The 14,449-nt window shown below is 42.5% G+C and overlaps 1 protein-coding gene across 2 annotated transcripts in view; it reads left to right on the forward strand.

The window, feature by feature from the left end:
* Window positions 1-14,449, forward strand: part of DENND2B (DENN domain containing 2B) — a 160,770-nt gene that overhangs the window by 65,380 nt on the left and 80,941 nt on the right. The window lies entirely within an intron of this gene.

Below are 14,449 nucleotides of genomic sequence, written 5' to 3' on the forward strand. Positions count from 1 at the left end.
AGCTAATAGGCTGAGAATACCTGGAAGAGAGGCATTCACTTGACCTTCACTGAGCCAGGCCTCAGAGCCTCTTCCCATAGGAGTCAGGTTTTCTACTAGTCTGCTGCCCAGGCAGGGAACGTGGGGACGCTTCTCCTAGAGCAGCCTGGCTCCAGGCACTGCCCCTTGCAGTTGACTTCAGGTCCTGTGGCTTCAGGTGACACACTTGAGTCAGCAAATATGAATGCCCTCTCTCCTTTAACACTCTCATTTCTTGAATCTTTGTCTGTATATGCTTCTTTCTCCTCTTGGGGAAAGGATCTTCATTTTTAATTTGTGGTCAGTGACTCTTAGATTTCCCCCTGGGCCTCTCTCTCCTCTTCCTAAGTTTCTCATTAGTTCAGTACAATCTTAGATTTCTGTCCCAGTGTGGGGAGACATAGTGAAGGTTACCCTACCCAGCACCGCCCAATCTCTTTCATGTTCCTGCACACAAAGAAAATGATCATTTTTGTAAGGTGCACTGGAATAGAAGGCGGAGGCTTCCCAGCACTGAAGGGGACACCACGTCTGCACAGCTGGAACCCATTCTTGGTATATTGGTTGGGACTCTGATATAGTCCCAGGTGCCCCAGAAGTCGGAGGTGAGCAAACTGAGCGCCCAAGGTGGCGACGCTCAGATGAGCCCAGGGCCCTTCATTTCTTCTGATTGCTTAACGCAGGAACTGTGATGTTTTACAGTTTCAGATTAGCAAGCATGCAGGAAACTGTCCTAGGTGAATGTTTGTTTTAGATTATCTTCCTTTAAAAAAAAAGCAATACATTTGTTTTTTAAAATGTTTACAAAATAGAAAAATATATGTCAGAATGTGGGTCTCTCCTATAAACCTATGCCCCAGACATATAATCATTGCTAACAGTTGGGTAACAGTGGGTCCTTTTTATTCTACAATAGACTTATATATACATTTATTTTATTTTTAAAATAAAAGATTATCCTCTAACCAAAAAAAAGGAAAATAAAAAGTGTTGGCAAGGAGGTGGAGAAATTAGAACCCTCATATGTTGTTGGTGGAAATGTAAATGGTGCAGCTGTGGTGGAACCAAATTCTTCTGGTTCCTCCAAAAGCTGAAACTTGCCATGTGGTCCAGCAGTTCCACTTATCTACGTATACACCCAAAGTAATTGAAAGCAGGGACTCAGGTACTCGTATGCCAATATTGGTTCACAGCAGTGTTATTCTCAGTAGCCAAAAGGTGGAAACAACCCAAGTGTTTATTCACAGATGAATGAATAAACTAAATGTGGAAAATGCAGTGATTATTCAGCCTAAAATGGATGAAGTTCTGATGCATGCGACCACACGATGAACCTTAAAATTGTTGTGTAAAATGAAATAAGCCAGACACACAAGGACAAATATTGTTTGATTCTCTTTATATGAAATATCTATAGTAGGCGGATTCACAGAAACAGAAAGTAGATTAGAAGCTACTAGGAGTTTTAAGGAGAGAGGAGATGGGGATTATTGCTTAATGGTTATCAAATTTCTGTTTTGGGGGTGATGAAAAACTTTTGAAAATAGTGGCCATGGTTGCACAACATTGTGAATACCACTGAGTTGTAAACTGAAAAATGCTTAAAATGACAAAATTTATGTATATTTTACCACATAAAAAAGAAAAACATGATTATACTCTATTGGAAATTTTTTTGCTTGATTATTTACCTGGGGTATTTTCCATGTTTGTGCATTGCTTCTAAAGGCAGCATCATGCTTCTTCAGGTGGATGTATTGCACTTTAATCAAGCCCTGTTGATGGACAACTGAGTTGTTTTCCAATCTTTTTTAAATAAACAGTGCTACAATAAATAGCATGATGCAGCTGTCTTGCCCAAATGTTTCAGTACTTGTATTACCTTGGGCAAAATTCCTAGAAGGGGAAGAAGATTTGCTGATCAAAGGGTATTATGCTCATTTAAAATGTTAATAAATATTGCCAAACTGATTTCCAAGGAAGTTGCATCAATTTAATTCTCATCAACTGTATATAAACCTGCATGTGTGCACCACGCCTTTGGCAACGTGGGTGTTACTCATCTTTGCCAATCTGATAGGTGAAAAAGGATTTATTATTGTTACTTTATTTAGGGTTTCTGTAATTATTAGTGAAATTGAATATCCTTTATGCTCACTGAAAGCTGGGGTTATTTTTATGTGAATTTTCTGTACGAATATTTTGTTTATTTTTGTTTGATCAGTATTTTTTTTTGTAGCTTTGTAAGACATACATATTACATTACAATTCTTTGCCTTATATGTTGCTGATATTTTTCCCATTTTTGAAATATTTTTTGGCTTTGTTTATGCTATGTATTTGCCCTTCACATGCAAATATATATAATCAATATATTTTATTGATTATTCCATTACAGTTGTCCCATTTTCCCCCTTCATTCCCTTCCACCCTGCACACCCCCTCTCTCACCATTCCCCTCCCTTTAGTTTATGTTCATGTGTCACAAGTTCTTTAGATTCTGTATTTCCCATACTATTCTTGCCCTCCCCCGTCTATTTTCTACCTACCGTCTATGCTACTTATTCTCTGCCTTCTCCCCCTCTCTCCTCCCACTCCCCTGTTGCTAACCCTCCATGTGATCTCCATTTCTGTGGTTCCGTTCCTGTTGTAGTTGTTTGCTTATTTTGCTTTTGTTTTAGGTGTGGTTGTTAATAACTGTGAGTTTGCTGTTCTTTCACTGTTCATATTTTTTATCTTCTTTTTCTTAGATAAGTCCCTTTAACATTTCATATAATAAGGGCTTGGTGATGATGAACTCATTGAACTTGATGTTCTCTGAGAAGTACTTTATCCGCCCTTTCTTTCTCTAAATGAAAGCTTCTCTGGATAGAGCAATTTTGGGTGTAACTCCTTGCCTTTCATGACTTGGAATACTTCTTTCCAGCCCCTTCTTACCTGTAAGGTCTCTTTTGAGAAATCAGCTGACAGTCTGATGTGCACTCCTTTGTAGGTGACTGTCCCCTTATCTCTTGCTGCTTCTAGAATTCTCTTCTTCATTTTAATCTTGAGTAATGTAATTATGATGTGCCTTGGTGTGTTCCTCCTTGAGTTCACCTTCTTTGGGACTCTCTCAGCTTCCTGGACTTCCTGGAAGTCTATTTCCTTTGCCAGAATGGGGAAGTTCTCCTTTATTATTTGTTCAAATAAGTTTTTCATTTGTTACTCTTCCTCTTCCCCTTCTGGTACCCCTATACTTTGAATGTTGGAATGTTTAAAGATGTCTTGGAGGTTCCTAAGCCTCTCCTCATTTTTTTGAATTCTTGTTTCTTCTTTCTTTTCTGTTTGGCTGTTTCTTTCTTCCTTCTGGTCCACTCCATTGATTTGAGTCCCAGTTTTCTTTCCATCACTATTGGTTCCTTGTGTATTTTCTTTCATTTCACTTAGTGTAGCCTTCATTTTCTCATCTAATTTGTGACCAAAATCAACCAGTTCTGTGAGCATCCTGATCATCAGTATTTTGAACTGTGCATCTGATAGGTTGGCTATCTCTTGGTCGCTTAGAAGTATTGGCCCTTGGGCTTTGATCTGTTCTGTTTGAGCCATAATGTTTTTGTCTTATCTTGCCTGTTATGTATGAGGGGCGGAGCCTTAGGTGTTCACCAGGATGAGGCAACCCAGTTGCTGGGTTGTGGCCCAGTATGTGGGGGTGGGATCAGAGAGGGAGCAATGGCACTTGTTCTGCTCTCTCTTGGATTTTGGTCCCCTCTGCTGCTTCCCACAAGCAAATTGGGCCCTTCTGGTGTTGGTTCCCTGGGTGGGTGGGCTTGTGTATGTTCAAGGACACTGTGGGTCTCTTCAACAAATTCTTCTGTGAGGCTGGGAGCCTCTCCTGGCACCTGAACCCCCACAAGTGTTTTCACTCGGTGCTTTTAGGCTTTATTTCCCATCGCTGGCACCCTGGGTTGTGCAGTCTGTCCCATTGCCCTTTTTTTTTGCCTGGTTTATGTGGACATGAATGTGTGTCCTTGGGAAGCCAACTGCTTTGCACACCTTGTTTTCTTGGTTCTACTAACCATGGCCTCTTCCTGCCGCAACCCCTCTCCCCTGACTGCCGACTCCGCCCCTATTACTGGTCTGGATGAATGGTTCATTGTTGTGGGACTTCGGTACAGTTCAATTTTCTGTCTGTTTTGATTGTATTTTTCTTTCTAAATCTTTGTTGTCCTTAAATTTGGTTGTGCGAGGAGGTACAGTGTTTCCACCTACACCTCCATCTTGGCCAGAAGTCTGCTTTAAGTTTTTATGTGGGCAAATAGAAGATATTGAATGTCATCACTTTCCCCCATGGCTTTTGAGTTGGATTTTATGTCGTACTTTGAAAAATGTTCTTCACTTATCCGAGTTATAAGAATGGTTTATGTTTTTTATGATTTCAATTTTTGTATTTAAACTATAAGTTTGTAATTGATAAAAACCCAAAATAATCTTTTTCTTAGTAGTTTACTTTTCCTGTACAATTTGTAAACTTGTCCACTTTAGTGTTTTTAGTGAGTGAGGTTATGTGTATTCAAATTCCTGCTGTACTTCTTATTTAGTCTGTACCATAACCATTAGAAACATTTTCTTCAGCATTTTATAAACTCAGTGTTTAAAAAATGCTGTCAAGAAGTTGTGCCCCTGTCTTCCGATTTCTAACCCCATTGTTCGTTTTCTGGTATCTTACACAGTACAGCCAGACTCCTTTTCCTCTGTGTTTAGGAACAGTTGTATGACTCCCCTTCTGGAAAACTGTACGTGGACTCCCTGGACCCGGATATTGTGGCACACTAGGCCCAGGTATTGCGGTGGGAGCAGGGAGGCGATTGCATGTTGAAGACACCTGGTTTGGAGCTGAGGAGATGCAAGGACCCAAGTCTGAGGGCGTGTTAAGACCCAGGAAGGTGAGATTCTGTGGGAGGGAAACGGCAGGAAGAAGTGTTAAGGAAATTTCTTAACCTATTTAGAAGATAGATTAAGGAAGAGATTTGAGAGACAAAAAGAGAAAAAATGTTTATTGAGGACTCACTTATGTCCTGGACACTGAAGTATAGGTTCCACCCAGCTGTATTTAAAAAGTCAGTGTTTAGTGCTGTGTTAACAACCTGGGGCTGCTGCTCCTAAGGGTTGCAAACCCGGAAAAGAAAGCCTTATTCAGGGGTCAGATTAAATACAGTCCTAGGAGCCAAAGTTAGAGTTTGAGAGACTGCAGAAAGTAGCATTGACCTGACATTGTTCCTGTCCCTGTCAGCCAGTGGAGACTAAAATGTTTTTAGTAGAAATGAGCTAAATACAGAAGCAGAAGGAGAACGTACTTCAGATCAGCAAACATTCATTAGGCCCCTTGTAGGACCAGTTGTATACAGACATCTAATCCCTACCCTTAAAGAATTTAATATCTGAATGGACAAGACATATAAACGGTGAGTACACCGCAGTGTGAGTTATTCTGCTGTACGTGTGGCACTGGGAGGAAAGGGTTAATTCAGTCACTGGTGGGAAGAAGGTGAAGAGGATGAGGGCAAGGCTTCACAGAGGACATGATTCAGATTTAGCAAAAGGCATAGTTTTTTTTTTTAAGTTTGTACCTTTTGACCACTATGAATAGTTGTTTTCTGAGTGGGCAAGGCAAGGAGGGGCCTTCCAGGTGGAGGGATTAGCATGCGCAGGGGCAGGAGTGAGGCAGTGTGTGCAGAGTTTGGCGCGCCACTGCCCACAGGGCGTTTTGCTGCACGCAGCGGTGCAGGGTGAGTGGCGTTGGGATCAGGCCGCAGAAACTGGTCTCGGGGTGTCTACCACCGTTCTCATTCCTCCTCACCCTCAAACTTTGTGGGTATCCAAACAACTGTAATTTTATTATTATTTTGCATGGTTTGGGGGGTCTTGCTAGGGGTCTTCTCATGTAGTTTTAGCCAGAGGGTAGCAGGGGCTGGACTCAGCTGAAGACTCACTCACCTCTGCGTGTGGTACCTGAGGTGGGAAAACTCAAGCAGCTGGGCCTCCTCGGCTTTGTTTCTTTCACTTCACCCCCCACCCCCATCGTTCCTCCCTGTGGTCCCTCCAGCATGGTGGCCCGGGTGTAGCTAGCTTTCTTGTCAGGTGGCCGAAAGCCAGTGCCCTTAGAGAGACCGGCAGAGGTTGCAAGGCCTTTATCTGACTTCTCTTGTCAAGCGCCCTCACACATTTCTCGATGTAGTTACAGGAGCCATCTGGTTCCAGGGGAGAAATGTCAGCAAATATGCAAACTCATTTTGAAATCACCACAGTCATACAGAGAAACTTGCATGTCATGCAGTTGGGCCGTTTCCCCCAGACTTCATTTATTGCTTATCATCTTCCCAGTATCACCATGGCCTCTTAGTACCTGAGCTACATGATGCCTAAATCAGCTCACTTTCTAGCTTAAGTTTATTTTAAAAGGAAATGTTACCTCACTTTTTAAAAGTGGAAAGTCAGTGTTATTTACTGTGTACAGAAGATAACTTTTAAAGTACATTCAATAAACCCTGGCTAGTGTGGCTCAGTGGATTGAGTGCTGGTCTGCAAACTGAAAGGTAACTGATTCGATTCCCAGTCAGGGCACACGCCCAGGCTGTGGGCCAGGTCCCCAGTTCGGGGCACATGAGAGGCAACCACACACTGATGTTTCTCTCCCTCTTTTGTCCCTCCCTTCTCCTCTCTCTAAAAATAAATAAAATCTTTTAAAAAATAGTAAATACATACAATGAAAACAATAATGTTAAAAATTTTAGTTACATATTGCTGCCTTTAAAAATCTTTTTTCTCTTAAGAGTTTATCAAGTGTTAAAAACAGAAGCAAATTAAGAGTTTCTTCTAATCTAGTGAGAAGGTTTGAAAGAACTAAAGCGTGAATGACTCAGTCACCCTGTGACATATGCATTGAATGCTGTGCGGCATGGAGTTAGTGCCCGCTGTGCAGTCCTTACCACACTGCGGGAAGCTCTGCTTGGGCAAAGATGCCGCCAGAAGGATTTGAGGGCTGGAGTGACAGGCCTAAGTTCGCAGGGTCACTCTGATGTGCAGAGAGCAGATCTGAAGAAAGTAAAAGCATGAACAAGGAGATGGTTTTTAGGAGATTATTGCAATAATCCAAGCAATTGGCAATAGGATCTGAATTAAGAGGGCAGGAGAACGGAGGAAGTGCGTATGAGACATTAAGGAGGTAGAATTTGCAGGGCAAATTCTCCATTCTCCTCACCAAAGTGAGGAGAATGAAAAGTCTAGGATGAGCTGTAGAAACCTGTGTGACTTTGTGGAAAAAGCACCAGCGGGGAAAGTGTTTAGTTAGGGCTGAAGTGGGGAACGATGAGTTCAGATTTAGGCATTCCTTTTTCTTAAAATTTTTAACATGCATTCATTGTCATGTTATGGATTTATCTGATTGTTTCTTTGGAGTATTGAGTATTATTTAGATTCTTCCTCTCTCTTCTGTATTTTCTGTAAACTAAATTAGATATAGAGCCTTGATTAGTTTTTAGTTTAAGAATTTTTGAGAGGAAAAACCCTTTATAAATGATACAGCAAATCAGAGGCACATAATGCCTGGTTTTCCCACCATTATTGATGCTAAATTTGGTCACTACTTAATGTAGGGCCAGCCAAATTACTCTGCTGTAAAATTACAGTTTTCATTTTATAACTAGCAGATAATCTGTGGGTGACCTTTGGCACTCGTCCCCATCAATCTTTCACTTAAGTGGTTTTATTTTTAAACTTTTTATTGTGGAAGATGTCAAACACACACAAAAGTAGACAGAACAGAAGATGAACACCCATATATCCACTATCCAGCCTCAACGGTTACTACCACGTGGACTAGCTTTTTAAATATTTATCCTTGTCCACCAACCCCTTTTCTATTGCAGTTTTGGAAGCAAAAAAAGCACCATACCATTTCATCCATAAATACTTAAGAATGCATCTCCAAAAGATCTTTCAGACATATTTTAGATGTGTTGGGTTCTGACCAGCACTTTTTAGTTACTTTCACAGGGAATGCAGTGTACTGATGACTGACTGATCCGGAGTGAGGGCTTTACAAGTAGATGTAGTGGAAAGAGAAGGGGCTAGGGATTTGAGGGTGAGGGATCATGGAATCTCCCCTGGAAGGACAGAAAGGTGTGGCCAGTATAAACTAGGGAAGAGAGACTTGACCAAAGTCAAAGGGAAGCTCTTGGGTAGTAAGAAGGTCAAGTGGTTGGCAGGAAGGGAAACTGTGGTCAGGAAGTAGGATTTTGCAGGACGAGATTGAGATGTGTAGTCTCAGGAATCGACAAGTTCCCAGGTTCGTCCATAGATATGAGTGACAAAAGTAACACTGAAGTCAGGTATCAGTCGTGAGACCGGAGTTTTGAGTGGATCCATCCACATAGGGATTGAAGGTGCCAGGATGAAGAGAGGGCTGTCAGGGAGAGCCCGGTGTATGTCAGGGCAGGAGAGGGTGCATACACTGTGAAGGGTCTGAAGATGAGGGGCCGTTGCTTTGCAGCAGAGCCATAGCACTTTGGAATAGGCTGGAAGCTTGGTTGGTGGTGGGAGAAAGCAAGTGAAGAAAATACAAGATTTTAAACAACTTTTGAGCTTCTTTGCTTCCCAACTAGTGGACATACACCGCTGTCCACTAGTTGGGGTGGGAAGAAACTATTGTGGTAGGGGAGTCAATACGGAACAGGAAAAGGATTGTGATGTGTGGGTGGGGTTGAAGCAGGAGCTCTTGAGAGGAGACACCCTCGATCACCTAAGCAGTGCCAGTATTAGGGGAGTTGGGCAGGAGGTGGCCAGTGAGTCCTCACTCACTGTTTTATCCCTAAGGGATCATTTGGTGTAATAGCCCCTGGTGCCTTTTTGATTGAGGTTTATTTTGCTAGAAAGTCTTTGTGAGGATTTGTTTTGCATTTTTTACACTTTGGTTACAGGTTTTGGGTAAGGGCAGGTAGAGGGGTTGCCCATCTCTGGAGAAGGTCTGGTCCAGAGAAGTCCTAGCATTTCCTGCCACTGGTGACCACTTGCCTCTTAAACTAGAAATCCATTGAAGCCTCAGGACTAGAGGTGGACGTCCTCTTTTCTGCCCTTGTCTATTCTCATCGTTGTCTCTGAAATACCGGGGAAGGCATATACACACACACAGTGTGGGGCAAACATAGGTTTACAGTTGTGTGTGTGTGAAACACAGACTTTATTCTCATAATCTTATCCATTGCGTCATTTTCCATATGAACAACTTTAAACCTACTTTTGCCCCACCCTGCGTGCATGCGTGTGTATGTGTGTGTGTGTGTGTGTGTCTGTCTGTCTATCTGTCTATCTATTCTATCTCCTGGGTCATTAATCATCAAGCCTGTCGGAAAGAAGCATATTGTAGGTTTCGTTTTTGAAGAACTTTGAGCTAAAGTCCTAGACTTGTAGATGAGCCAGAAATGAAGACGTGAAGTGAAAATTCCTGCCCCTAAGATCTCACTTGAAATAATACTTTCAGGGTGATCATCACTGAAGGAGAAGAGGTTAAAGGGGAGTTGGGAGAAAAGAAGGCCGACCTGGTTTGATTCCAGCATCTCTTTGATTCCAAAGCAAACAGAGCCTGTGCCCAGTGGAGTCTGGAAGTGGGATGATTTCTCGCTATCTTGCCAAACACCTATTTTTAAGGGAGTGACTGACCCACAGACTTACATGGTTTTTATGAGTTTTATTGTGGAGAGAAAAGTGTTTCTCTTAGGCTGCCTTTGGAGCTCATTTCCTGCTAACTTGGCTGATGTGTGTGTACATGTGTGTACATGTGCATATGAGTGAGTGTGTGCACCTGTGTGTATGTATGTGTGAGAGCAGAAATGTCTGCTCTGCTTTATGCATCTCTACTTGGAGGATAATGATACTCATCTATATATGAATAATAGCATAAAACATATAAAATATCTTTACATACATCACTTCATCGGTTTCATGGTCCATCCTTTCAGAAGAGGAACTGAGGTGGCTGGCCACAGAGGACATCATGAAGATGGCACCCCCTGTACTTAGCAGAAGGAAGGAAAACTTGAAAGTCAGACCTCGTTTGAATTCTGGCTTTTCCTTTGACTAGCTGTATGACCTTTGGTTTTAGTTTTACTTAGTAAAATAGAATTAATAACATTTACCTCATAGGATAGTTTTAGAGTATTAATGAATTAACATAATTAACACTGGGAACAGTGTTTGGCACACAGTAGCTAACTGGCAAAGAGAGGCCTTAATCATGTTAGTGACATAGAAACAGAGCATCAACACCAAAGAAAAGAAGAGCATGCAAATGTCCTAATCTAGTCCGTTAAGGTGGATTCTATGAATGGCCTTGGAGTTTGAGTTCTTTGGTAGTCATGGAAACTGACTTTCTGATACTTTCTACCTTTAGGAAAGAGGAAACACACCATTTTCTCAAGGCAGACAAAGTTTGTTTTTTAATGTTATATTTTTATGAGATTTCTTATGTGGGTATCTTTGTTGGAGATGTCAAATAATGACATAGACAGTATGCCTTACCATTTTTAATCAAGAGTTGCTTTTTTTCTTGTGTTACAACCACAAGGACACTTCTTTACTACTTTTACAACAGATGTTTATATGGTCTTGACTTCCAATAGCTCTCTTGTGGTGACTGCTAATAAAACACAAAAACTGCACGAAACTGCAGCTCAGTGAAAACCACCTGCAAGGAGCTGAGCTCCTGATGTAGCTGTATGGCTTCCCAGTGACCTAACTGGTAGGAAAATGGAGCTTAAAATACCCAGGGGCATGGCTATTCATCATACTCCTTAGATGGTCTTCTTTAAACATCACTTTTTTAGTTGGGATTTTGTAAGAGTTGGACAGCAATCAATTCGGAAATCCTGAATTCTATATTCTCCGCTCTATTCTGTATTTCCAGCTGAAAGCAGGTCCACAGACTTTGGGAAACAGATGGAAGGATTGACTTTCTACAAGAAAGTTAAGGCCTCATAACTTGTGTTTTTGCCTGTATTCAAACATTACGAATTTTGTTTAGTCTTTATAATAGCCCTGGGAGGGAAGGACACTGACCAGATGTTTCATTCTCTTTGAAGTACCAGGCATTGGACTTTTCCTTCATTTACAAACGGGAGGCTGACTCAGTGCTGAGAGATCCAGTGAACAACCCATTGCATCCCTCCCCTTCTCCGCCCTCTCCTGGGTCATAAATGCTGGACAGGGCTGCCCTTTGCTTTATTTCCGATTTGGAAATGACCATCATCACTTCTAGGTAATACCAGCCCTGGACGGTTGCTGAATGATGCTCACTCACATCACAAGCAAATCACGGGATTATAGTGACCCAGGGAGAGATCCTAATTGGGGGTGGATGGCTTTTCCAGAAGATAGAAAACAACGACAGAGCAGAGAGGTGACCACCTTCAAAGTGCAGAAGGGCCCCTTGCTCTCTTTCATCCTTCTTGGTCAGAGGCAGGTAGAATAAACGGAATTTGAGCCACTGAAGAATTTGCATGTGTATACTTTTCTCCTCTTGGTCCTATCTTTTCCTCTTTGCAGCAGTGATCTTAGAAAACAGGAAAAACTGCCATGATCACAATTGGTGTTTGATGCAAAGGAAAACTGACGGCTGTTTTTCACTAACATAGGGAAGATTCAGGTTTCGTGGCCTGGGGTGCAGTGACTGCTTGTGGAGATGCAGGTAGCTGGCTCCTTGGATGAGATCTACAGTCTGAAAGTACAGTTGATGTCCATGGACCCTCAGATAGTGTACCTTCCTATGCTTTCTTAACTACTGTCAGCCCTCTGGGGGCTTGTGGAATAGGAATAACACACCCAGAAGGAAGATACACGTGATAAGAGAACATCTGTACTGGTTTGTAGATGCCAGTACTTTCCTGGTTGGTTTCAGGTTTTAGATGTTTCCCATTTGTCTGTGTGCAGGACTGGTTTAGGGTTACTACCTAGCTTTGCCAGTCCTCTTTTCTTGCTCTGCGCCTTGAGCTTCCCCAGCCTTTATCTCACTAATTCTAGAGAAATAGAATTGCTGGTTGTGTAGTGGACACCAAGGCCACTGTGAAACCATTGCGTTTGTTGCCTTGGTCACCCTCTTCATCCCAGACAATTCAGTCCTAACTGGCATTTCCATAGGGCTTTGGAAGGTGCATGGGGGGTGGGGGTAAGGCACTCTATACCAAGAGTCTACTTCCTGTTGCTGAAGCTCCACCAAAAGAAGTTGGTCTCCATGGCAGGTTCAGAATGTGAAACAGAGCACAAATTATTATTGGCATTTTGTGAGGGATTTGGGAACTGTGTAGTTCTCTCTGACTCCTACTCTCTGCCCTTTAGGCAGGACGGCTCTCCCCAGCTGACTCCCGACTTCTTGCTACCTTCGGGTTCCTGAAGATTCTCACCTCAGGTGAAAACCTCAGAGCCTTCCTTGTGCTCTTGTTTTTGCAGATCTCTTGTTACATTGCTGTCTGTAATCTCTCTCTCTCTCTTTTGCTAACCTCTTGCATTATTCCAGGTAAAACCCTTCTTCTATTGGCAGTCCAGCTCACCCTTATTTCCTGTTTCTATTCTTTTGTGCAAAATTAACTCTTTATTGATTTATTACTTTTTAAAAGATTTTAAAAAATTTATTTATCTTTAGAGAGGAAGGGAAGGAGAGAGGGAGAGAAATAATAATGTATGGTTGCCTCTCATGCATTCTCTTCTGGGAACTGGCCTGCAACCCAGGTATGTGCCCTGACTGGGAATCGAACTGGCAACCCTTTGGTTCGCAGCTTGCGCTCAATCCACTGAGCTACACCAGCCAGGGCTGTGTTTTCTAACCTGATGAGTGTGAAATAATATCTCACTGCTTTAATTTGCATTTTCCTAGTTTACCAGAGAGCTTGAGCATTGCTTCATATGTGATTAACTATTTGGGATTCCTTTTCTTTGACTTCTCTGTTGTTCATATCTTTTACATGTGTTTCAGTTGTTTTTTCCTCTTTCCTGTTGATTTTCAAAGTTGGCAGTTATTTTCTTCTGCTTGTGGCTTGTCTTTTAAAAGTTGGGCCAGTTTAAGGCACCTCCCCCAGTGTATGAGGATGCCACATTCGCCACACCTTGCCTTTCGCTCGTTATAGTTCTGTCATTTTGCCTGATCTGGTAGACAAAAGTGCTACCACCTCCTGTTTTCTGCCTTTTCCTGAAGTATTGTTACCTCTTTATTATAGTTGAAACGTGGCTTTTCTGTGAAGAGCTCACTCTCTGTGATCCACTCGCACGGAGGAACTTCATCCCCTCCCCAGCTGTCACTCTGTTCTCACTTACCTTGTTTCTAGCCCTGCCTGGCAGCCTCCCCCCTGTGAAGTCAGTGTCTCCCTTCACGTATATCTCCCCTCCTCACTCTTGGTGCTGACTAGGGGGTCAGTACTTGACTTCCATGTTAATTGCTTACAACCGTCTTCATGTGGCCCCTTCCTGGCGTAATTATTATGGACTTGAAGTTTACACTGAGAATCCTTCAGTGCTGTGGCCTCACAGTCTCTCGGTCTCTTCAACTCTAAGATTCCATCTTCATTCCTTTTAAGGTGCTTATAGTGTGGCCATCTCTTTAGCCTCATCACTTGCAGATTTTCCATTTTCAGGATCCTAAACTTTGAAATTCCCTTCCTTCCTCAATCTTCTGAATATTTGCACCTCCTATTCCTTCATGGTCCACTCCAGACACCTGGTTCTCCGGCCTTTCCCTGGTTTGTACAGCCTCTCAGTTGCCCTTGAGGCTGCCCAGTTCTTTTCCTATTCAGCCTGAACTGCAAAGACAAGAATTCCAGGCAGGTGCTTGATTGCCGGAGCTCCTTCCTTCTCTTATGCTGCCCGCGATCTTCAGTCCTGGTGGACTACATGGTTGAATTTTTCTGCGATAGCCCCTAGATTTCTGAGTATATGCTGCTTCATCTTTCAGAAGCATAACAGTTCCTGACCCATTGTTCCTTCCTCAGAAAATATCTGTGATTTCCCAGAGAAAATATAAGATCCCTAATTTGGCTCTAAGATCTGACTTTTCTCTGTCTTTCTAGCTCATCCTTCTCCCAGGCCTTCTTCCAGCTAAACTCCCACCAGACTGAACGTCTTGCTGTTCTTGGTGTGTCTGTCACTTTTCTGCCTCTAAGACTTTGCTTTTGTAGTTCCATCTGCTCAGGGTTGCCCCTTTATCTTCTTGCCATTTGATCTTCCAGGCCCAGAGCGAGGGCACCCCTCTCTATGAAACCTTCCTGCTTCTTCAGGTGGAAATAGTCCCTCTCTACCTAAGTCATACATTTCTGCCTTCTAATGACACTTAACACAGTTTTCCTGGTATTTGTTATCTTTAAGTGTCTATTGTGCCCACCTTACTAGAATGTGAGCTCTTTGAGGGTGGACGTGT

The sequence above is a fragment of the Sturnira hondurensis genome, unplaced genomic scaffold, assembly GCF_014824575.4.
Source record: "Sturnira hondurensis isolate 20B ecotype Veracruz unplaced genomic scaffold, ASM1482457v3 Scaffold0006505, whole genome shotgun sequence".
Taxonomy (NCBI): domain Eukaryota; kingdom Metazoa; phylum Chordata; class Mammalia; order Chiroptera; family Phyllostomidae; genus Sturnira; species Sturnira hondurensis.